General features: G+C 40.3%; 1 protein-coding gene across 1 annotated transcript in view; it reads left to right on the top strand.

Moving 5' to 3' along the window:
- Positions 1-1891: 1891 nt before the first annotated feature.
- IRAG1 (inositol 1,4,5-triphosphate receptor associated 1) overlaps positions 1892-22801 on the top strand; it is a 143532-nt gene continuing 122622 nt past the window's right edge. Inside the window, exon 1 of the mRNA XM_051964784.1 lies at positions 1892-1994. The gene's annotated coding sequence lies outside the window, so the exon portion shown is untranslated. The remainder of the gene's footprint in view (positions 1995-22801) is intronic.

Genomic DNA, 22801 nt, shown 5'->3' with positions numbered 1-22801 from the left:
TTGATAATGGCTAGAACAGAAGTCACATCTGCAGGTTTTTCCTGTACCCCAGAATACAATTCATCTGAACTAGCTGACAACTCACCAAGGACTGCAGGGTACTTTCTTACTGTCTCCTTATCCTCATTATTGTGGGTTTTAATTTATGGCTAGCTTTTTTTTGTTCTCTCCATTTCCTATCCAATGGGCCAAGAAATCAAGCAAAATAAAAATTGAACATCTCCTTCTGTGAACTATTTATTATAATCTTGCTGTTCAGTCTGAACTTAAATCCTAAACCTAATCTCTTCTTTGGACTTCAGGCCTATACCTCCAATTGTTTCCTGGGTAATTTTAGCCACATAATCTCATAAATACTTCAAATGTAGTGTGTTCAAAACTAAACATGTCATTTCTTCACTGCTTGAAAACAAAACAAAAAACCTTGTCCTCCTTCCAAACTTTCCTGTTTTTCCATCTTCCATCTTGGGTTGAAACCTCAGGATTATCTTTGAATGTTCCTTTTCTTCATTCCCCCAACATTCAATCTGCTACTAAGTCCTATTGATTCTATCCTCACCATTTCTTTTTATTAACATCCACTCTTTTTTTCTCCACTCAAATAGCCATCACTTGACTTTGGGCCTCTTCCACCTCTTGCTGGACTGTTGTAATAACTTCTTTATAGTTTTCTCTGCCTCTAACCCCTGTCCTTTTCAGTCTAAATATAACTATGAAAATAATCTTCCTTACTAATAGTTCTGATAAAATGTCTAGCCCATTAAAATTTGCCCTCTCATTTGATTATATCAATTGACCTCACAACCTGGGATGGTGTTATTTTTATCCTCACTTAACGATAGGGAAACTTCAGTTAAATGATTTATCCAAAGTCTATTGGATAATATATGGCTATTAAGCCTTCAATGTAGTATATGAATTCATATCTACTTAAGTCCAACACTCTGTCCACTATATTGCTTAGCTGTCTGATGTCACTCACCTGCCTAAAAGCTTTCAGTACTTCATAAGGCCTAATACAATATCCTTACCCTGACCCTCCACCATCTTTCTTGCAGTCTTCTAGCCTTCTTTCACATTATTTCTCTTCATATACTCAATACTCCAGCCAAATTGGACTGCTCTCCCACCTCAACATGGAATCCATCTTGGTCATCTGAACAGGCAAATTCCTCCATTCCCAAAACATATTTCTTCCTCATATATTCTTTTCATAAACCCTTTCTTCCTCCAAGCTTCACTTCCAGTGCTCACTCCTCCAACAATCTTTCACCCCAGATACAAGTGCCCTTTCCTCAAATTTTCCTTACCATTTTGTCAGCTTCTCCCTTGTCCCTTCCTCATATCCTACTTTGGAATACACCTATTTGTAGTTATCTTTTGCTTCTATCTCCTTCTATCCACCCCCTCTTCCCCAGCCCCAAGAAGAATGTGAGTTTCTTTAGGGCAGAAATTAGGTTCTTTTTTTCTGTCTTCATCACCTAGCACTTGCCTGATGCATAGTAGAGCCTTCATAATGGTAGCTTTATTTCTTTATGTGCCAGTGAAGAAGCTAATTGGGGGGAGGAAGGAAAGGGGCTTGCTTGGTGTGCAGAAGCCAGCATTTTCTGAAGGGGGCTATTCAACCATAATGCCTAATCTGATTCCACTGGGCTCAGTGTGATGGAAAAGGAGAAGGCAGCTGTTACTAGGCTGATGTGTGAATTCCTGCTTTTATGGGGTAGAGATGTGGTTACCAAGGTATCTTTGCTGGGCGACTATGTGGAGATGAGTGCATAAGCTGCTTAAAGATAACAGGATTTCCTCAAAGTTTTCTTCTTCCTGGTTGAACCTCTTTGCCCAGCATATAGCTCTGACATTTTCACAGGGACCACAATGACTCTGCTGGAGATCCGAGAGCTTGTTCTTCATAGTGTGCCTCTTTGTGGAGGCTGTTGAACACACTCTTGGCCCAAAGCAGATGAAGAGAACAGCAGGAGGTTCCAATAGGAAAGGTAGGACCACTGACTCTTTGGTTACTGTATTTGTTGTCTTTGAAGAAGTGCTCATGGGACACTAGGACGAATTCTGACTCTACCATCCATTTATTCTTCATAACGTTTCTCAAATTGGCCAGAGTCTGGGGAGGAGATTTCCCATAAAATAGGACTTTTAGTCTATAAAGGATTGTGGGAATTTGTCAGAACTTTCTTGATCCCTTCTCTTTTCAGGTCTTCCTTAGTTTCTTCCTCTGTAGAATGGAATGGTTAGACTTAGAAACTTTTTGGGTCCCTTCCCCTTCTGAATTCTGTGACCTTTCTCCTAGAATCTCTCTCAATGCAACTACAGAAGAGACTCACTGGGAATGGTTTTCAATGAGATGGAGAAATGCCACAAGAAAACCATTTCCCTTACCTAGAAGTGCCTATTAGCCAACACAAAACCCTTTCTGGTTCTAATAGACTCGTTCCCCATTTCCCTCTCAGTCTCAGTCTCAGCCTGCTGCTGCCCAGCACCCAGCACCTACTACAAGGAAGGCACCCCCCATTTCTCTCTGCACTAGTAGGGGATGCTGTTCTTTCTCCCTTTGGTGCCTAATAAATGTCTATATTTCGGTTGGAAATAACCTCTGCAGACAACAATGAAACAGTTTCTTATTCTACTAAGCACTTCCCTTCCCTGGGCTCCTCTCTAAGGAGAAGATTCTTCCTTCTGTGTTTTTCGCAAGCCAACCATTGTGCTCCAACTCTGGTAAGACTTGTGGATCCCTTCTCAGAATAGTGTTTTTAGTTTTTTAAGAATAGTGTTTTCAAATGCATCAGATATATAAGATTACATATGGAAATACAATGATCAAATTTTTAAAAACTCAAATCCCAGATTAAGAACCTTGATTTAAACTATGATCCATAATCTAAAATAAACAATCATTCTTTTATCACTGAATGGAGGTAGGCCCATGATCATGGGAAGGGTAATGATGTGAAATTAAAAGACCAGATTGTAACTTTTATTGCTGTGGACAAAAATGTTTCTTCTGGCAACTGAAAAATCAATAAAATAAAACTTCTCTTACCTGGCCTCACAAGGCTGTGGTGAGAACTCCTTCCTCAGAAACTTACTAACCAAGTTATCTGGTACAAATCACCAGAATTCACTGTGCCTCAGTTTCTTCAACTATAAAAAGAGGGGGATTTGGACTCAAGGGCCTCTAAGGTCCCTTCCTGCTCTAGATCAATAGCCTATCTAAACCTTTTGCAGATTGAGAGCTAATGTGAGTTTCATATGGCTTCAAATAGGCCCAGGTTTTACTTCTACCTCATAAACTTACTCAAAAATTTATGTGATTCTCAACTTCCTCCTCTTTAAATTGGGAACATTGTTTTTTCTTTTTTTAAAATAAAGCTTTTTTATTTTCAAATTATATGCATGGATAATTTTCCAACATTGACCCCTGCAAAACCCTCTATTCCAAAATTTCCCTCCTCCCTCCCCAAGATGACAAACAATCCAATATATGTTAAACATGTTTAAAAATATAGGTTAAATCCAATATATGCATGCATATTTATGCAATTATCTTGCTGCACAAGAAAAATCAGATCAAAAGAGAAAAAATGAGAAAGAAAACAAAATGCAAGCAAACAACAACAAAAAGAGTGAAAGTGCTATGTTGTGATCCACACTCAGTTCCCACCGTCCTCTCTCTGGGTGCAGATGGCTCTCTCCATCACAAGACCAACAGAACTGACTTGAATCACCTCATTATTGAAAAGAACCACATTCATCAGAATTGATCATCATATAATCTTGTTATTGTCATGTATAATGACCTCCTGGTCCTGCTCATTTCACTCAGCATCAGTTCATGTAAGTCTCTCCAGGGCTCTCTGAATCATCCTGCTGGTTGTTTCTTATAGAACAATAATATTCCACAACATTAATAAACCATAACTTATTCAGCCATTCTCCAATTGATGGGCATCCATTCAGTTTCCAGTTTCTAGCCACTACAAAAAGGGCTGCCACAAACATTTGTGCACATGTGGGTCCCTTTCCCTCCTTTAAGATCTCTTTGGGCTATTAGACATAAAGATGATGTTATAAGCAAATTAGAAGAACAAAGGATAGTTTACCTCTCAGATCTGTGGAGAAGGAAGGAATTTGTGGCCAAAGAAAAGCTGGAGATCATTATTGATCACAAAATAGATAATTCAGATTATATTAAGTTAAAAAAAATTGTACAAACAAAACTAATGCAGACAAGATTGGAAGGGAAGCAAGTTTCAAGTGCCTTTTGGTGGTTGTTTTTTATGCCAGACTCCTATGGAAAGAGAGGCATTTCAGGGAGGTAAAGCCTCTCCACCAATGTCTTGGGTGAGTATTGAGAAGTTAAATAACTCGAGTCACAAAGTTAAATGTGTCAGAAGTGAGACTTGAACCCAGTTCTTCTTCTCAGAAACCGGCTCTCTGTCCCCTGCAGCGAGGTGACCCTCCTAGGCCGGCTATGGTTATTAAGTTATAAAGTGCTTTAGAAATGTCAGCAGTTCTTGCGTGGCGTGCTTCTGCTTGGAGGGAAGGAGACCATAAGGTCTCTGCTTCCTCTATCCAAGTTTGTGCCTCGGTTCTGGGCTCGGGCTCCCCACTTGTAGATTGGTTATGACATTAGCATTTCTACAGCCTACATTCCCCCTCACCCGGCAGGGTAAAGTAATCAGAAGTGAAGGTTTGGCCCTGGATGGATTCTGAATTCTGTCCTTGTTCCTTTGGTCTATTAAAGCAACTTAAAACCACAGCTCCTTGACTAATTTCCTTTGTAGGAGTGATGATGGGGGGGCTGGGGTGGGGAGAGGAGGCGGAGGGGGTGCGGACAGAAAAAGGAATTGCCTGTGCCTCTGTGGGGAGGATGAGGCCGTCTCCCAGGCCAGCTTGGTGTAGAGTTCCCTGTTTGGATTCAGACTTGATAGTGTGGTCTGGCCGGGCCTGACTTCCCCTTCTGCCTGGGCTGAGGCAGGGACTCGCGGACCTGGAAGCCCCCTCTGCTTGTCCTCTGTCCCAGTGAAGGAGTCTCTGTCCAGTGTGCTCCGTGGCTCTGTGAGAGGCTGCTGAAGGTGGCTCGTGAGGGCAGGTGACCTTGCCCCTCTCCACGGCCCGCCAGGAGTGGGACGGGAGCCCGGGGAAGACAGGTGACTGTGGGCACGGAACTCACGGTGGCCTGAATTGCTCCTGTGAAAAAGCCAGCAGGACCAGCCCTCCTGGATCAGCAGAACTAGGTTCCTGGCCCCTGACACAACATCTTAAACCAGGTAACCATATGCTGGCAATGCACTGCGTAGTAACACAGAGGGTGGTAAGTGCGAGGGACAGGGAAACAGATGAGCCGTGGATCCATATCCCACTTCTCCACCTAGCTGTGTGGTCTTTGGCACTTAAGCTGGGTCTCAGTTTCCTTATCTGTAAAATGAGGGGACTGTCCCTTCGGTCCTTTCTAACTCCTACTCTATGATCTTGGACCCTCAGTTTCTTCAAGTGTCCTTAATCTAGGAACCGGGAACTTGTTTAAAAAATATATATATATACACAGAGAGAGAGAAAGAGAGAGAGAGAGAGAGAGAGAGAGAGAGAGAGAGAGAGAGAGAGACCAAGGTCCTTTTTGGACTGGAATCAAGAAGATCTGAGTTGAAATCAAACTTCAGATTATGTAATACCAGGCAAATCACTTAATCTCTGCCTCAGTTTCCTCATTTGTCAAATGTGGATTATAATAGCACTTACCTGCAAAGTTTTTTGTGATGATTAAATGAAATAATAATTGTAAAGCGCTTAAGAAAAGTGCCTGGCACATAGTATGCTCTTAAGAAAAATTTTTTAAATTTTAAAAAACAACAATTTTCATATAATAGGCCTCTTTGGTAATCCCACATATTTTATTTTAAGCATTAAAGAACTAAAGAGTCCATAGGCTTCATTTGAATGTCCAAAGGGTCCCTGACATGCAAAATTAAGATGCCCTGAACCTCAGCAGTAAAATGGGAATAATAACTCACTTCTGGGTAAATTTCTTTTTCATGGGGTCATCATGAGGATCAAATGAGGTTATGTTTAGAAAGAGCTTTTTTATGATAATAACTTTTTATTTTTCAAAATACAAGCAAAGATAGTTTTCAATATTCACCCTTATAAAACCTTGCATTTCAAATTTTTCTCCTTCCCTCCTCCCCTAGACAGTGAATAATCCAATTTAGGTTAAATACGTGCAAATTTTCTAAACATATTGGAAAGGTCTTTCTAAACCTTAAGGAGCATCCCTGGTCTTAGGTGGCTGCGGGTCCCTCATTGTGTTGATTACAGAGAAAGCCTTCGTGGCTGTTTGGTGATTCATTCAGAGTTTCACGCCCAGAGCTCTAACCACCTATGTTATTTCCTTCCTGACCCACAGCCAAAAGCCAGAATGGTAAACATCCAGCCTAGTCCAGGAAAGGCAGCCAGACTGAGCCGGACTGGGGCCTGCATAATTCATCATGGAGGTGATAGAGATGATAGGTTGACTGAGATGTGTCCTGGTTAGACCACATCTGGAGCACAAGGGCCATTCTCGAGAGGGTCCTAATATCCATCAACTGAAGGAACTGGGAGTAGTTCCTGGAGAAGAAAAGACTAAGTAGTAGAGGGGACATTGAAAGGGCTATTGTGAAAAAAACCAAAATATGCTTATTTTGTTTCAATTTGATTCAATCAACATCTATTAAATATCTACTGTATGCTTGGTACTGTACTTGGTGCTCAGCATTTTAAGAACATACTTCCTGCCTTTCAGGAGTTTAATTTTAATTCGTCAGCCTCAGTGGACCAACTTATCAGCTTCCTGATAATTAGAGGAATCCAAAAAAAGGGGTAAACTGCCTAACTAGTGGGGTCCTCCCTCTCACTGTAAGTCTTCAGGTGTAGGCTGAATGAACATTTGGGAGTTGTATGGCAGCCCAGAAGGCTCTTGGTTTGAGTTTGGGTTAGACTAAGTTTGGGGACTTCTTTCCAACCTCTGGGATGCTGTGAAAATGAAGGAGGCTCCAACAGGCATTGAGTTTTGACTTGGGTTAGCCTCATCTGACCTTCCACAGGACAGAAGTTCAGCTCCAAACATCCTAGGGGAAGGTGCTTGAAAAGGCAGCCAAGTTTTTCTTGTACAAATATTGAGGCAGCCTTGGAAATAACAGCTCACCCACACTCACTCTCACCCATGGTGCTTACAAATAGGAAGCCAGCAAACAAGCTGGAGAGCCATCTTTCCCTAGGAACTCCAGACTTTTCTAGGCTGCGGGCTGGAAGAGAAAGGCTAGACTACACTGGGAGGGGAATCCTTAGAGAAGCTGACTGGTGTTTATTTGTTCTGTGACCATTTCCCTGAGCCTCAGTTCCTTCAACTGAAAGTAGGTATACTTACCCCAAACGGGGTAATACATAAAAAGGTCATTTGTTAAGTTTAACAAGTACCCCCAATCTTGGATAGCCCTGGGCTTTACTATATTGATTACCAAGCAAGCCCTCTTTATATCTGTACCATAACTCTGGGGAAAAATAGGGTCTCCATCAAATGAACTTTCCTGTAGAAGGGCATTGACTAGGGAGGAGAGTCCCTAATGAGTTCCCCTGTCAACTTGGTGATATGACAGAACTGGGGCTTTTGTTTGCAGATGTTGGAGGAACACCTCCCCACAGAGTATGGGCAGACCAATGATCACTTTGCTGAGAGTGCTCAGAAAGCTATTGATTGTCTACCAGAATGAGCTATGTCCAAGACAATCTATTGTCTATTGACAATAGGGTCCCACATCCTTCTGTGTGATCTTTGAAAGCAAGCTAGCAGATCAGGTCATTCTTTGTCTTTCTTTTTGGCTTTCCCTACTAAAAAGACAGATTGGTACAAAGGGGCCTGCTTCATGAGGAGAGATCACATGAGCACAGGCTTTCCTTCCTCCGAGGACTGGAAATGGTTGTTTTGGAGCAGAAACTTATGGGAGTTGCATGTACTTGCACTTAACAAGTCAGTCAACAAGCATTTTTAAGCACCTACTGGTGTGCCAAGTGCTGGGGATATTAAAAAATAAAGAAGAAAAAGAAGTCTCTGTTCTTCAGAGCTTAATGGAGGAGACAACACTCAGGCAATTACATACAAACAAGATACATACACAGGATAAAATGGAAATAATCAACAGAAGGAGATTGGGAAAAGTTTCTTTTAAAAGTGGAAATTAAGCTTGAAAGAAGATGGAGATGGACATGAAGAGGGAAAGTGTTTCAAGCATTGATTATTTCCAGTAAAAATGCCCAGAGTTGCCAGGACCTTGAAAGATGTGGAAATGCCCTGAGATTAATCATCTGTTTTCTATGAGTTACCTTCTAGGCAAATACACTGGTACTTCCATAGAAGACAGAATCTGAGAATGAATGTTCTTAGTCTTAGAGATGGTACCAATTGGAAAGAATTTCTTAATCACTGTTATATGCCAAGAACTGTGCTAAATTTGACACATAGGATCTAATTTATCTTCACAACAACCTTGGGAAATAGGTGCTATTATTATCTCCATTTTATAGTTGGAAAAATTCAAGCAGACAAAAGTGACTAGTCCAGAGTCGCACAACTAGTAAATATCTGAGACTGAATTTGAAATCAAATCCTAATTCCAGGCCCATAATTCTATATACTGTTCCACCTAGCTGCTTCTAGAATATTGATAGATCTCCTTCAAAAGTACATAGAAGAGGCAAATGTGTGTCCCTCCCTATGAATCCTGGGGGTCTTTACCCCAACCCGTGTTCATACCAGAAAGTCATTTCCAAAGAGCAAATGGCTATATGTCCCCCTCAGAGTTCTAGAGATATTCTGACCTGAGGGGTTATGGGTATCTTTTTAATACTATTAATTCAAGCCCTCATTATGGTATGTTCTTCCCAATATCACTTTGCCCAATGCCAATTAATATCTCCCCTATATCATTAATTAGTCCCTATGCTTAGTATGCTAATGTCATTTGACTAATTAATATCAATTAACTTTTACAAAGGGGATATAGACTAAGAAAATATAGCAAGAATAAAAGTACAAAGACATACTTTCAACTTGACGTACATGGTCCTCTATACCTTCTTAGTCCCTGTGGAGACTGGGCACAAACTTACATGCTACAAAGCATTCACCCCCACCAAATTACTACTAAATGTGGCAGAACTACAAGACAATTCCCATCTTTGCTTGAAGGACATGGTGTCTTGATAGCTTCATCATGTCACAGCCAAACACCAGCCCTGGGTGGGAAGTAGTCCATTGGTACCATCTTTCTCTTCTCACCCTGAAGCTTACAGAAGTACTTTCTTCTATCTCAACCAGGAAAGAGAGGGTTATTTGTATTCCCATTCAATTCTTGGCCAGCAGCCAATTAGAAAACTATTTCTTTACCACACATTGGGGCAGCTCTAAGCATCTGTGGGATGGAAGTAATGTTATAAATGATGGGCAAGCTATTTTTTCAGTTTGAATTGTTGCATCCATGTTATCCAGCTCCTGGGTGGTTGGCCATCCTTTCCAAGGTGGGCAGTGGTGTTATGTCATTTTCTTCTTGCCTCTCTCTTGATAGTTGTCCAATGCTAGTACCTGCTTAATAGCCTCTAAGTGCCTCGCCGTGTGCTAAACCTTAGTGGAATAACTGATAAAAAAAAAAAAAAGGCAGTCCCTGCCCTCAGAAAGCTTACAATCTAATGGAGAAAAGGAGGCAAGAAGAGTGCATGTGGGAAACTAGCTGGCACCTAGCATAGGGGCGTCTTATTCTGTGGAGTTGAAAGCAGCTAGAACAGCACATGCAGAGTGGAGTGGGCCAAATGGTCCAGGACTGTACCCTCCAAATCTCCAATCAGAGGGGAGAAGAGGCTGAGGGAGGTGGTTGAATTAGAAACATGGTGATGAGTTTAGAAATGATGATCTTATCCTGGAAAGGACATCTTGTTCCATGGAGTCAAGCCAGACAGATCAACAAATGCAGTGTGGAGGAGACCAGACAGTGTCTAGGTCCTTACTAGGGGCTCTGAGTACATGGGACTGACTTGGTATGGGGCTGTCCTGTCACCTCTCCTGGGAGAGTGGGGTCCTACTTCATGGCATCTCATTTGTCTCCCTGAACTGCCTGCCTCTTATTTTATTGCCAAGGCAGGATTTCCTTGATATGTGTGATCCATGATGAAGTACATTGTGTGGACAGTCGTGACTCATTCCATGGAGCCTTAGGGAAAAGCAATAGGGCATATGGAAAAGCAGCTCTGGTTCAAGTGGAGTGGGAGCTTCTCTCTAAGAGTTCTTTTTGGCTCATGACCCTGCCAAGGCTTTCCCCCTAGGAATATTAGAATTTGTCTCATGTGTAGTTTTCCACCAAAAAGGAAAAGATCCCTGTGGCTCCTATGTAGGCAATCAAGCTGACAAAATGTTAAATAGTAGGTACCCAATAAGTGAATGTTGAATTAGATTGAAGACAAGTTTGATTTTCCTATACAGAAAATCTAATACACACACACACACACACACACGTCTGAGCCCATAAATAATGTCCTTCTGTCTCTAGTGGACCTTCCTCAGGGACATAGACATTTCTCTGGATTTACTGAATTTCCTTGATTGCCCTCCAGTGAGCTCCATCTTAGCCAGAGGCCTATACATTTAATCCAGAATTACAGCACTACCTTCTACTCCCCAACCAAAGGGGAAGAAAAACCCCAGGAATGCTAGAGTAGACTACTCTACCCAAACCTGAACAATCCATATGTGTCACTTAGCCAAGAAAGACAAGATTGGAGTTTGCTTCTCTTCATGATTCTGTGACTCATTGCTCTTTGGTTAAGCCAGTTCCCAAAGCTCCTTACTTAAACCAGGTCCTTGTCTTGGAATGGTAAATCTGCTGCTGCTATTTCATCGATGGTTATCTCATATTCATACATTTCCCAGATTATTGCCATCTAGGGGAGGGGATGGAGGGAGGGAGGGAAAAAAATCGGAACAGAAACGAGTGCAAGGGATAATGTTGTTTAAAAAAATTACCCTGGCATGGATTCTGTCAATATAAAGTAATTATTAAATAAAAATAATAAAAAAAAAAACATTTCCCAGATTAGCCCAGTTATTCTCCATTATTTCACTGATGTCATCTCTGGAGCTATTTGACGTCCCATAGAAGTGCCTTCTTGCACAGATCTCTTTCTACAAAATTCTTTTTTGTCTGTCCTCTCTTTAGTCTTCTGCTTTTTCTGATTTGTAGTCCTTTTGTAAACCAAATATTTAAGTTGGAGTTTGTGCCTTTAAAGATGGAGAAGTGTGAATTTATGGTGAGCTTGAGTAGGTTCTAGGACCTCACCAGAGGGCCAAGGAAGACTTCTTGTCAAAAAGACACAATGGGCTCTTCCTCTAGCTTGCCTTGTCTCATAGTATTCTCATGATAGAGTCAGTCAATCCATATGTATATACTAGGTTCCTACTTCGTACCAGGTGCTGCACTAAGTCCTAGAGATACAAAAAACAAAAAATTAGTTCCTGCCCTCAAGGAACTTACAATCTAATGGAGATAATAAGCAAATGTATACAATAAGCAAGGCACAGGATAAATAGAAAATAATTAATGGAGGGAAGACATGAGAATTAAGAGAGAGAGAATTAAGAAAGGTTTCCTATAGAAGATAAGATTTTAGTTAGGACTTGAAGCCAGGGAAGCCAGGAGGCAGACATGAAGAGGGATGACATTACAGACTTAGACATAAATGTTAAGTGAATTCAATGCAAAGTGTCCCTGCAATTTGGAGGCTAAAGAGACTGTTCAAGAGGGGTTAAAGAATGTTCCTTTTTCTGAATTTGTAAGAAGCAGCCAGCATAGAGCTATTGTTATTCAGTCATTTTTCATGATCCTATTTGGGGTTTTCTTGGCTAAATTACCATTTCTTTCTCTGGCTCATTTTACAGGTGAAGAGACTCAGGCAAACAGTTAAAAGCAAACAGCTAAATGAGAGTTTAAGGGTAGAATTGAACTCAGGAAGATGAGTTTTCCTAATTCCTAACCCAGCATTCTGTGCATTATGGCACCATATATCTGGTACATAGTAGATACTATATAAATACTTATTCCCTTCCTTGTCCTTCCCAACTTTAACTGCTCCTTAAAAGATGGATAGGCAAGGTCTTCCTTAAAGAAGAGATAAAAAAATGTCCCTCTCTTCCTTTTTTTTTCTTGCAGAGGTGGAGGAACTTGGGTGTGGAATGTCATATGATGTCAAATTTGGTTGATATGTTGGTTTTGCTAAACACTTCCCCTCTATTTTTTTCCTTTTTTATTACAAGGAGTAGTCCATCAGGTAGAGGAGGGATATATTTGTAAATGAGAATAATCTAAAAATAAAAGAAATAAATACAAATTAGCAAAAAGAAAGGGATAGAGAATGCTAGAATCTAAGGAACTCGCAATGTGGCAAGGTTGAGAAGAGCTGAGTTCAAATCCTGTCTCAGCCGAGTATGTTATTCTGGGTATTCTTATTTGTCCTGTTTCAAAGAGGACCAATGACATCACATGGTGAGATCTTGACTTCTATGTGTATTGGATTTAAGTGAGGCTATATTGTACAAAGCCGTCAGTGTCACTATTCCTTCGAGAGCCATCAGAATCCAGTGGTAAGGCAAGAGTTAGGATGACTGACAATGGGTCATGATGCAGTGGATAAAAATTAGAAATATTTATTAAACATTCACAATGTGCCAGCCAATATACTAAGTGCTGGAGATACAAATAGAAGGATAAGAAAGGCAGTGTCTGCCCTCAAGAAGCTTGCATTCTAATGGCAAAAGCAATACATAAAAGGGTACCTAGATAAGGGATACCCATGCACAGGGATATGGTGGCAAAATCCTTAGAGTCAGAAGCACAGCTGGCAGGGAAATGAAACATAGTCTGCTTGGATCTATTCAAAATGGAGGTCCTGATGGAGCTTACCAATGGAAAAAGGGGCCAGCATGGTGGAAGGATATTGTAGGCTGAAAAGATCCTAGGAACTAAGACAAGTTCTAGAGAAAAAGGAATCATGATGGGAAAGTATGTAAAGTCAGTGCCCAGAGGGGAAAGCAAATCATTTAATTCTTCCCAGTCTTCATTTTCTCATCTCTAAAATGGAGATAAAATATCTGTAGCACTTACCTCACTGCATTGTTGTGAAGTCAAATAGAATAGTAGGCGGAAAGTACTTAAACCATAAAACACTCTGTAAATGTCAATGATTATTATTAATGTTAGGAAATAGTGATGCTTTTTTAAAGGCAGAAGTTTCTTGGTAATAGGGTCATGAATTCTAGAATTGTTATATTGGATATAAAATCGTTGTTATTAATAGCAAATTCTGAAGAAAAAGAAAGGGGGTGAGAAGTTCTCTGGTCTCGTCTTGGCCCTGCTCTCTCTACCTGAGGTCTCTTTCTGGTCCTCATTTTCTTACCTGAAAAATAGGAAGTAATGTACATTTATTGATTACATTATAGTGTTGATGTGGGGAACAGTAAACTGAGGAATGGGAAGCACTTTGTAAACCTTAAAGAGCTATATATGAGAGACAGCACAGTGAAGTGAAAAGACAGCTCACCCTGAAACCACAGAAGAAAGTTCAAGTTTCACCCCCAAAGTGTCTGGATGATCCTGAGAGAGCTAAGAGCCCACCATTCATCCCCTCCACCTCCTCCCCTACTATCTTTGCATTTCTAAAACTTCAAACTTCCTTAGAAATTCAGTGAAAACAAAAGATATAACTTGTACCAAAGGAAAGGGGCATTTTCTTCCCCTTACCCTCTCAGCATTCCCCAAAGCAGGCTTTAGGAAAATTCAGTACTGAAGCATTCTAAAAAGAGGTTCCCAGGGTACAAATTTCCACCCTAGCTGGGGGTGACACATTTAAAATTCAGAGAAGGAAAGAAGATAACTGAGAAGGCCTCAGCTCCAAAGTGAATTCTTTTGTCTAGCATGCTGTTTATTTTAAAAGTGAAAGTTCAAGGTTGAGAAAACAAGAAATTTGGATGGGGCTGTGGTGAACTCTGAGACTTCAGACATTTTCCCATGTTCTGTCTATGTGCTCAGAGAGTCTCTTTTGTGACTGGCCATTTGGAGACGTCACCAAAGCTGCTGGACAAGGCAGGTATCATGTTTCAGGGCAGAGAGAGGGAGAATTAGCCATACCCATTCAATAGTCCTCCAGAGAAAAGAAAAGGCTCCTTCTTCAGAGATGAAAGCTTCTCACTCACTTACAACTCAATCCCAGTCAATCATTTAAAAGTGACATATTTCAGGCAAATAGTCAGATGGATCTGGGAGATGAATTACCTGAGCTATCTGGGCAAGGTCCTGAAGAGACAGTCTCAGAGGTGACTTCTCCTACTACCCAGTCTTGTGCTATTTACAGGTATTGAGTTAGTACAATGGCTGGAGTACTAACTCAGTCAGGAAGACCTTAATTAAAATCCTGTTACTTACTAGCGGTGAGACTCTAGGCAAATCACTTAAATCACAAAAAACTTTCAGCCTCAGCTTCCTCAACTGCAAAAATGGAAATAGTAAGAGCCTTACAAGGTCATTATTATGAGTCAATATGTATAAAGAGCTTTGCAAACTTTAAAGCACTATATAATGCTATCCATTATTATTAAGGTTATGTTTGGAATTCTTTTCACTGTATTTTGAATTTTTCCAAACATAAACTTAAAATGATGGGTCCCAAGTAGCCTTATTTAGGTCCCCTATGGTCTGTGTTTAAATGGGAGTCATGATGTTCATTGAATGCTCCCCAGTTTGGGAATAAGGGTGGGAGGGAGTCAAGAAATAACTAGTCAAGTAGAGGTCACAATAGCTGACTCTTTGCCTAGGCATCTGGGGCCTCAGATGCACGTTGGTATTCCAGCTGGGAAGTTTTGATACTGGGCATATAATAGGAGGTCTCACTAAGAGATGTGGTATGTCCAGTACATAGGACTCTGTATTCTGCCTAGATCAGGCCCATTTGGAGGCCTGTGTTCTGGATGCAAATCTGTTAGAATGAGTCCCAAAGAGGGTGATGGGAACGAGGTGTTCAGAAAGGATTAGCTCCTCTGATGTGAGGGCTTTCAGTCCCTTTTCTGGGCTGCTTCTCCACCTTTGGTGTCCACCTGCTGCCGACTCTCTCCTGGGACTCCAGGTTGCTGTAGCATGATATTCTGGCAGATAGGCTGACTCAGATTGAGGATAACCAACAAACCTCAAACTCGTCAGTAAATTGGGGGGATGTCTGTCCCAGACAAATGAAGACTTTCCCCAGTGGAATGGGCAGATGAGAACAACTTAGTCCAATGGGCATGAAGGGCTGGAGCAATGGAGCACTTAGAATTTTGTCAAATATCTAAAATGCCAAAGTCATCCACTGCATCCCAGGCGATCACCATTCATCTCGATTTTTGTCCTGGCACTGGACTTTGATGACTCTGGAGGGGAGAATAAGGCTGATGATTTTGTGCAACTGACTCACTTAAATCCAAGTCATGAGCAAGATATCACCTCGTCATGTCACTGGCCCTCTTCAAATAATAACTATATGCTAGCTACCGTATTGTCGGTGTGATATGATGGAAGGAGGGAAATGGTGGGAGTAGCTACCTGAAGAAAATCTGATGATTTTAATGGACCACAAACACAATATGAACCCACAGAATCTTTCATTGTATTTCCAATTTTTCTGCTGAAAAATAAAGCGAATGTGATCTAGGAGGATATTTGCATAAGAAAAATAGTATTTTCACTATTTTCTGTTTTGTTCTGGGTATGTATTATGTAAGAAATGTATCAATTGAACAAAGGTGCAAAGGATACTGGAAATGAAGCAGATTGAAGGACTTAGGAATAATATAGTTAAAAGACTCAGGTAGAAGAGAACTTAATAGTTTGTTTAGAACAGTTCTCTCATCTTACAAAAGAGGAAGATAAGACCCAAAGTGGTTGTGATAAGTCCAAGGTCATGAGGTACTACTAGAGCTGAGATTTGAACCCAGATCCTCTGACTTCTAACGTATCATGCTTCTGGGAAAAAAGAAATTAGAGGAAACAAATAATTATCCTCAAATATTCCAAAAGCTATCACAATAATTGTCTCTCCTGCATTCCTATTACACAACATCTGGATTTCTCATTTTTCTATTACTGCCAACCTTATTTGTATTTAGTTTTTCTATCATTTTTTCTCTCTCTCACCTTATCCATTCCCCACATTCCCTGGGAGAGGGACCCTTAATAACAAATATAAAATGCCAACTAAAACCAAGACCCACATTGGCTATGTCTAAGTGTTTCTCATTCCCCTTATTAGTCCAGCTGTCAGGAGCTGGTTACTTTTCTTCATTATCATTCCTCCTGAATCATAGAGGGTCATTATGTTGATTAGAGTCCTTAAGTCTTTCAAAATAGCTCAGTTTTTGTAATGTTGTCACGATAGTATAAACTGTACTCCTTGGTCTGTTTCAGTTCATACAAATCTTCCCAGATTTCTCTGAAGTTTTCTATTATTATACATATTCTGTGTGATACCATAGCCACCCCCTTTTCCAGCAGAGTGTAAATTTCATGAGGGCAGACATTTCTTCCTAATGTTTAGCAGGATGTCTCAGAATGTTTGACTATGATTAACAGACTTCTTGTCAACTGGAACATGACACAGATGCTTAATTTTTCTGCCATCAAATGCATTCTGTATCTTTTAGGGGGTCACTGAGTTCCTGGTACTGTCCAAACAGAGGCTAGACCAGAACCTGTCAGAATGTTATGTAAAAGATTCTTCCATGAGTAGGATGGCAAAACTAGACTCAGCATCCTTCAGTCACCCTCCTCTGGACTTGTCACAGTTTTTCTGTATATCCTAAAACAAAGTATAGTGGAGAGAATACTGGGTTTGGATCAGGAAGACCGGAATTCAATTCTGCTGCTTGCTAGCTGTGTGAATCCGGGAGAGTTGCTCCCTCTCTGCGTGCCTTATTTTCTTCATTATGTAAAATAAGAGGATGGGATTTAACGGTCTCTAAGATCCCTTCCAGCTTTAAATGTGTAACTCTCTGAACTAAAACCTAAAACTTGATGTCTGTATATTACATATTCTCACTAGCTTACAAGAACAAAGTCCGTTTGAGGAAGGTAGCTTTCCATTTACTAAATCATGGGGATCCCAAGACATAGATTTAGAGCCGAAAGGGATTATAGAAGTCACTGAGTCCAGTTCTTTCATTGAAGCTTAGCTAGGATAAGGCAGCTAGCCCATCAATAGATTATCTGGCACATAATTGGTATTTTTAAAAAATGTAACACAGTATTTACTAAATGCTCATAGAATTTAGTTTCTCTTGTCCCAAGAGATAGTTGATGTAAACTTTAGAAGCATCCTTACCTATCGTCCCCTTATGCAATAGCTAGTGAATCCTCCTTCCCTTTCTCAAAGCTGAACCACTAAATATGGGCATGTGATTGAGCATGGAAGCTGACTGACTGTGTTTACTTGGGGGACATTCATTTTAACAAGCCTCCTTTGGCTCATTAAAGGAAGAAAATGGGAAAGTTGGCTCTGTACTGACGATCTAGATCCTGTTCAGGGTCAGATCCTCCTCTCCTCAGCCTCAGTCTTAACCTCCCTTAAAATAAGTTTGTAAAAGAGTTCTCATTTTCTATAGCTTTAGAAGTTTAGAGCCTCAGGGACGTTCTATCCAACAAGTGCTTTTGGGGAAGGATCTAATGCAAGGCCAGATCTCCATGCAGCCCCGAGAATGAGATTAAATATAGCCTGGTGAGGTTCATGTTCTTCCAAAGATTAAAGACAAGCTTTCTGCATGGGGGGCTCTCAGAGGGCCTAAGCTATCATTCAAAAATTAAGACACAGGAAGACAATACCCAATAAAGGGGAAGAAAAGGGCCCCAATACTGTGGAGCTGGTATATGTTAGAGTGAGAACATCAACTCAAGTCTTCTGACTCCAAGCCCAGTGGTCTACAAGCCAGGGTCTTCCATTTCCAGGAATGGTACCTCATTGCTAGGCTGAGACCAACTTGCAGAAGGTTACCAGATGGACTTTTGTAGTTTTTAATGCTCAGGAGCCTTGTGTATGTGGAGGAGTGGAATAAATGCTCTTTGAATGAATGATGAAGTGAATGAATGAATGGATTTTACATTTTAAAAAATAGTTTTGGTTTTTTAAGATCCTGCCAGCACTGATTATTTCTTCCTAGCCTGAAATTCTGACGAACAAGGAAATGTACATAAATTCAGTAATTAGACTTTCTCTGGAAGCAGAAAACAGAGAGAGGTTAGGAATCCCCCTTCATTCTTAGCTTTTTTCTATATAAAAAAAGTTGGGCATCCAAGTGCCATAATGGATAGAGCCTGGAGTCAGGAAGATTCAGATCTGGCCTCAGTGTGACTCCAGGCAAGTCACTTAATTCTGTTTGCTTCAGTTTCCTCATCTATAAAATAAGCTGGAGAAGGAAATGGCAAATCTCTCCAATATCTCTGTCAAGAAAACCTTAAATGGGGTCACAGAATCACAACTGAAAAACGACTTAATAAAAAAAGTTGATTAAAGTTGCACAAATCTTTAACAAATCTGGAATGGATTGCCCTTGCTTTATAAACTGAAGTCAAAATAGGGTACAGGGTAGGAGTCTGTTGACTTTTATATAAGTGTGTTTATCTATAGCTATATATGTATGTGTCTATATATACTTAAACACATATAACAAACACATATGCACACATATATCTACATATAAGTGTATTATATACATGCATATGTATATATGTAAAACATACAGATAGATAGATATATTATATTTCAATATTATTGGTTTCCTTTGGAATTTCTATTTTATTTTATGGATTTGAAAATATTATTCTGGAAAGGGCTTTACTGGACTGCTCAAGGGGACCAATGCACAAAAAGGGCTAAGAATTCCTAATTTGATATAAGTTCTAGAAAAATAGAAGCACCTAGTGAATCATGTTTGTCCCTTCTCTCAATTTCATATATTAACAGTGATCTAAGACAATTTCAAGGATTCATGCATAATTTCATAACTTCCTCCAGGATGGTTTAGCAACATTTAAGTAGAATCAAAAGAGGTGGGAGCAAAATACAGTATTAGATTTTCAGATAATTACACTGTTCCTCACTGTCTACTCCTGTGGTTAACTTGTCTCCTTTGATATTTGGGGACAAGATACATCTTCCATTTTTTCTTCCTTCCTCTAGAACTAGATAAGCTCACACAGTACTTGGATTTTGCTTTGCCCTTCCTGTCTGCATTTAATGTTCATTCTCTTTGCTGCTCTTACTCTATCTCTGGGAAGTTCCTGAGGTCTCCAGCTGGCCCAGGGAGTTAGCTTTAACCCTATGTCCTTTTCTAGTCTGGGAGATTTCTAAAGGATCAAACAAGTTCTGGACCTCTTGAGTGTTTTCTATGAAATGTGAACAATGATAATAATAACAACTAGCATTTGTATTCTGCTTTGTAAGCTTTTTACATATTTTATTACAACATTTTATTTCTATAAATATATTTACACATGATATATACATATATTTATGTAAATATATACTTTATATATGTGTATATGCTTTTTTTTTTACTTAGGAGTATCCCATATTTTTAGAAGAATTGTACATGTTTAGCCTATATTGGATTACTTGCTGTTTATGGGTACAGTGGAAGAGAAGGAGAAAAACAAGGGTGAATGTTGAATATTATCTTTATGTGTATTTGGAAAAATAAAAAGCTATTATAAAAAGAGTATTTCATCTTTCCAATTACATGTAAAGATAATTTGCAACATTCATTTTTGTGAGTTTTTGTATTCCAAATTTTTCTCTCTTCTTCTCTTCCCCGACCCTTCCCCCAAACAGCAAGCAATCTGATATAGGTTATACTTATACAATCGTGTTAAATATTAGTCATGTTATGAAAGCACTCTCAGAACAAAAGGGAAAAACTACAAGAAAGGAAAAACAAAAACAAAAACAAAAAAACAACCAAAAATAGACTTTGCATTCAAGATTCCATAGTCCTTTCTCTGGATGTGGATAGCATTTTCCATCACAAGTTCCTTGGAATTGTCTCGGATCATCATATTATTGAGAAAAGTTAAGTCATTCATAGTTGATCATCACACAGTGTTACTGTGTACAATGTTCTCCTGGTTCTGCTTGCTTCACTCAACATCGGTTCACTGTAAGTCTTTCCAGGCTTTTCTTAAATCTGCCTCATCATCATTTCTTATAGAACAATGTTATTCTATTACATTAGTATATCACAACTTGTTCAGCCATTCACAATTGAGGGGCATCCCCTCAATTTCTAATGCTTTACCATCACAAAAAGAACTGCTATAAATATTTTTATAAACGTGTGCCCTTATCCCTCTTTTATGGTTTCTTTGGGATAGAGACCTAATAGCAACACTCATGGATCAGAGGATGCACATTTTTATAGCCCTTTGGGAATAATTCCAAATTGTTCTCCAGAATAGCTGAATTGATTCACAACTCTACCAACAATGATGATTGAAGCTTTGCAGAGTGTTTTGAAAATATTATCTCATTTTATCATCATAACAACTTTAGGAGGTAGATTTTATCATTAGCCCCATTTTACAAATGGGGAAACTGAGGCTCAGGTGGCTTGCTCAAAATCCTAGTAAATGTTAGAGGTGGAATTTGAACCTAGGTCTTCTTGATTTTTTGTCTAGCATCTTACCCACTAAATCTTATGTAGATTGTCTAATATTGTAACTGATTATTTGTGCTGGCATATGATTAAATAAGAGTGTATGGCTGTGTGAGAGTTAGTGAATGTATGTGAGTGTTTGAAAATGTGTGCCATGAGTATGTTTTTGAGATTGCGAATGTCTATGTGAATCTGGGTGGGCAGGTGGGGAGAGAATCAATCAGCTTCTCTAGAAATTCTTGGAAATAGGACTACCCAAAGTGATCACAATATGATGAGGATGAAGGAGCTATTAACTTTAGGATGTCATATAGATACCAGAAAAAAAAAAGGAATTCAGTGTTGAAAACTGTGATTCCTTAAATTCTCAATTTATTGTTACTCAATCTCAGTATTCCACGGCAGGGAGAAATATAGGAGTCAAAAGTTTCCAGTAACCAGTTGATTGTTAGAGCTGGGAAAATCCTCAGAGATTATGAAATTTATTTCCTATCAGAGCTACAACTAAGATGGAATGACTTGGCCTTTGTTCCAGGTAGGCAAAACTTAGAGAATTCTGGATCTACTTGTATTCTTTTGGAGATAGAACCAATTAGACTCAGCCAGCTAACTAGAAAAATTAATTAAAAGAGAGGCTCCTATTTGTGAGCTTCCTCCCTCAGCAACTGTAGCGCATTGTATTTCTTCTCTGTTCTCTACCCCAGTTGTGGCTTCTCCATCAGTAGCTTCATGATAACCCAAAACCTCTCCTATTCCCACTCTCCTCCCATCAGTTCCCTCAGTCTTTCTCTCCTACAAAAGATCTTATGTCTTAAGGTCCAAGGTCACATCCTGAGATCTCCCTTATTCTAACTGAATTTGACCTAAAAAGTTGATTTTGAGGATGCCTTTCAAGCTTTCTCCTGGACACATGTGGCGTTGTTTCTCCTTGTTATCACAATGGCAAGTTATGGATCTGATTCCCACTATTTTAAAGGAGAGATAAAGGCGGGAAATGTTGATGGCAATGGTGGCTAGCTGAGGCAGACTAGTAAAGTTGATGAGCTGAGATCACATTAGCCTGGGCATGGCAAGTTTCTTCCTTGAAAAAGGCCCCTGTGATGATGGGGACCGGCTCAGGTGTGCCAGACTGATGTCAAACAGGCTGTTTAGAGCCAATGGTCAAATTTACACTGGGATCATTTGCACCTCAGAAATGCATAATTACTGAAATTCAGGGCTTGATTTGTTTTGTTGATTGTCAAGACTTAAGAAAGTGATGGTGAAAATGTTAACAATCCTGTATTCTTTTTCTGGAGGAGAGGAAGGTGATGAGGGGAGGAAGAACGGGTTGTTAAACATTTGTGAACATACCCCTGACTATAGACCCAACATCTGGGAACCAGGAGTCCAAAATTATAGAACACCGATGGGGTTGCTCCTCAGAGAGGGCAAAAGCATTTTGGGGGGCATCATTTTAATCTTTCTTTTCTTGTGCATCTGGCACTCTAGAACTTTGGGCCCAACAAGCTCACACCCAGGGAGAATGAGGTTCAGTAACCAGGGGAAAGTCAAGTTAAGATGGAGATGAGTTCTCTCAGACTGGGCAGGGGCAGCATCCATCAGCTGGATTAACCATTGCTAGCTCCTCCTTGAGCTGCCCAAGGAGTGGAGGTGAGACCCCCGGGTCCTCTTCTTGGCCACGGTTCTCTCCCTCTTTTTCTCCTTTCTGAGGGAAAAAAAAACACCCTCCAAGTTTGGTTCTGAGCCAGGATCCTTTAAGGACCCAGTCTCCTTTTACAGCCCAGCTGCTTGTGTGACCTGCAAGAGGAAGATGTGTCCAAAACACAGTATGGGGGGGAGGGATGATGAGCCCAGAACCCCCAAGGGTGACCAGGCTGAGTGTACAAGGCGTGGAGGGGGGAAGGGATCAGGGAGTGCCTGCTTCTCCTTCTCCAGAGAGGAACCCTGGTCCAGTCCCAGCCCAGTCCGGCCTCCCGGAGCCTCCCCGGGGGGCTGGACTTTCGGAGTCCCTGAAAGAGGAGAAAGGGGCTTGGAGGA

This window comes from Antechinus flavipes, chromosome 6 (assembly GCF_016432865.1).
Source record: "Antechinus flavipes isolate AdamAnt ecotype Samford, QLD, Australia chromosome 6, AdamAnt_v2, whole genome shotgun sequence".
Classification (NCBI taxonomy): domain Eukaryota; kingdom Metazoa; phylum Chordata; class Mammalia; order Dasyuromorphia; family Dasyuridae; genus Antechinus; species Antechinus flavipes.
The sequence above is the reverse complement of the archived record's forward strand: the minus strand, read 5'-3'. Positions and strand labels throughout refer to the sequence as shown.